We start from the raw sequence: 3,520 nt of genomic DNA, 5'->3' as shown, positions 1-3,520 counted from the left end.
GATATAGTAAGGATTTCTAAATACAAAAATTCTTTGAAAAAGCTATGAAATAAATGGAGTTTAGAATTATTTGAAATAGTTGGAGTTCATGCTACAATACCACCAACATATTTATTAAAAGATCTGTCTGCAAAAATATATTGGAAGGTTTTATGAACAAGAATTACAAAGAACTCAATTAAATGAATCTGATAGAAATGTTTACTTAGTTGAAAAGGTATTGAGACGTAAGGGGCAAAAGTTTTAGTAAATGGTTTTGGTTTTATAGAACCAAGTTGGATTGATAAAAAAGATCTATTTTGAATTAATAATATAGATATGTATTTTTCAGATATGGAGTCACACATTCCCGCTACAATGTTCAAGAGGGTATTCTAGTAGAGCTTCTTAGTAATTATAACTGAGATGAAAAAATATGTTGGACATGATTTCCTTCTCAATGAGCTTATCTGGAACTTGAATGATGTAAATAGGAAATTGATCATGGGGTTATCGCAAGAGAAATCAATGTGAATGCTCAAAACTATCTTCATCAATGCAAAAGTTAATAGAATCTGAGTGATGATATGTTTGAGATTATCATGTGGAAAAGAATTTGCAAGAAACTATATTAAGTTTGTGGTATAGATGTTGGATTATTTTATGATGAAGACTGTTTAAGATGATATGAGAAGATGAAATTTGAAGGTGAAATGTATAATATTATTTCAGATTATGACGTCTACTGCAAATTTCAAATTGGAAGCTCACTGTTGTAGTCTAATAGTGTTATTGGACAATCTTATTGATAGCTTAAGGATTATGCAATTCAGGTCTTACATTAAAGGACTATCTTTTGTTTTTAGATGGAAGGGCTAAAAGAAGTTTGGACTTTTAAGATTCTGTTATATGTCAAAAATAGATTTTGATAAGTTAAAATGTGAAGGGAAAACTGTCCTGATGAACAGATACATGTCCCTGTTCTTTTCTATATGAAAGTATCTATCATACAAAAGCATATTAATGAAAATGAAACTTTAAAATCAGCTGGTGATGATTTTTCTTACAATTTATTAGAACAGTGTGGTCTAGAAGCAGGATTAAAAAAAAGTAATTGTCTATAGCAATTATACTAATATTGTTATTATATTTGCTTTCAGAGACATGGATATCATAGCTAGCATAATTCCACATTATCAATGTTGTATGTGTGACATTCTCATGAGTTTTGTTGATTTAATAGCGAATTACAGAAAAAACTATGTAGACCTTGATGAATTTCTATGGTTTGTGAGACCAGGAAAAAGTGATTTAGAAAGACAGCTACATTTGAGTGTATGTTATTCTGGTAGCAAATTACTAAGTGGAAGGATATGCAGGAAATCTGCCTATGAGCTTCCTGAATGATGTTTTTGTAATTCATTATCATATTCTGTTTATAAAATTAGGGAATTCATCAAAGAAAGAGCAAAACCAGATATGGATACAGATAAACTTTTTATGGAAACAATGATTAAATGCGCAAATCTAGCTTACATTAATTTAAGACAAAATGAAAAAGCTTTTTCTAAAATCAACTGTTAGTACATTATAAATTGAAAAAAATTATTAATTAAAAATTGAATATATGTAGTTAATTCGTTTGCTTGTAACAGTTATTAATATGTTTTAAACATGAACATAGAAAATTGTATTATTAGCAAGGGTAGCATGTTTTGTAAAATACTTTTTTACAGTAGAAGATGAGTGTATATTCTGGAATATTATGTTATTTTCTGAATGTAGTGTATGTAATTTTTTGAGAGGTAAATATAATAGCATTTCATCTTGATTTTGTATTATTTGTGAAAACCTGTGTTTGAACTGTTAGTCGTAGGTGAAGTGTGTTCATGAACACATAAGACATTAATATAAGCAGAAGATAGAGGATAAGCAGAATCTGAAGGAAGATGAAAATGTACATGGAGATGAAGTTGAAATTCCTATTTTAAATTTCGATAAACTAATTGTCACTACAAAAATGGCTGACATGAACAAAAGTAAGCATGGCATGCTTTTTCCAAATCATATCCGATCAATAATCCATTCTTCTTCTGGCAAGACAAACATTCTCCTAAACCTTATTTTCCTTAGAAAAACATTACATTTTCAAAGCTTATATTTGTTTAGTAAATCCTTATATCAGCCCAAGTATGTATTTTTGGGAAAAGTCTTCTCCACACTAAAATTCATAAAGTTTTGTATGTCAAATGATATTTCAAGCATACCAAATCCAAATGATTTAGAAAAGGATAGTTTGGTGATTTTTTATGACTCGCAATTGCAGAAAGTTGCACATATTTGAGATTATTTTAGCATTGGGAGACATATGAATATTGATGTGATATATCTAAACCAGTCCTATGCAACTATACCTAAGCATATAATCAGAGAAAATACGAATCTGATTTTGATTTTTCGAATAGACTTACTTTCTTTGAATCTAGTCCATAGAGATTTTGCAGAGTCTGATATGAACTTTAACACTTTCAAAAATATGTGTTCAGATGTTTGGATGAAGGGTAATGGACATAATTTCATCACCATTTGTACTGATTATAAATTGCATGATGGTAGGTATAGATTGAATTTGGACACATTCTTAGATCCAACAAAGTTCAGTGATAAACATGGAGAGTGAGTTTAGCAGAATAAATTATAATATTGAGTTAGTTGTCAAACAGTAATCTTATTGAGTGTTTGCTGTAAATATGAAAGTGAGTAAGATTGTTAATAGGCGAGGTGTGGTGAAGGTGAAGAAGAGAGGAATAGGAAAGATTACAGATGTGAGGGATGGTAGAGATGTGTTAACAAATAAAATTCATGATTTGAGAAAATCAATTGTTTAAAAATATAATATTTCACAAGGTATGCAATCTGAATCAGAGTTGAATTTGAAGAGAAGATTAGCACCAATTATAAATCCTCTTCAAGAATTAAAAGAATCATCAATGAAAATTGAGAAACAAATCAAAAATGAAATAAATGATTCTGAAGGTAAATTCAATATTAAGAAAGAGGAAGACCCAACTGATGATGAAAATTCTGTAGATGATGATGATGAAGATGAATCTGAATATCTCAGTGATGAAGAAGGGAAGACTGACAGAGGGCTAGATCCGCCTCTTTTAAGCAAATCTTTTCTAATTAGGAAAACCATGTTACAGGATATACTTGACAGTTATTTGGATAATTTTCATTTGTTAAAAAGAAGTCTATTACATTAGGTATGCAGTATGATTCTAAAACAAGTTCATACTTCATGGGAAGAAAAGTCATGATCACATTTTCAGATAAACATATTTTTGTTGGAAAAGGTAAATTCAAAATAACAAGAGGTTTACTAGAATTATTATTCAAGGTGCAACCAAATGAGGATTATTGTAGCATGAATGATTTTCGCAATTATGAAAAGATTCTAATTGCAACAGGTGCATATTTAAACAGACTGAGTTATGTAAAGAGGAATAATGGGATTAAATCACTGTTAGTTCAGAAACTA

This window comes from Nilaparvata lugens, chromosome 7, assembly GCF_014356525.2.
Source record: "Nilaparvata lugens isolate BPH chromosome 7, ASM1435652v1, whole genome shotgun sequence".
Classification (NCBI taxonomy): domain Eukaryota; kingdom Metazoa; phylum Arthropoda; class Insecta; order Hemiptera; family Delphacidae; genus Nilaparvata; species Nilaparvata lugens.
This window is presented reverse-complemented; position numbering follows the sequence as displayed.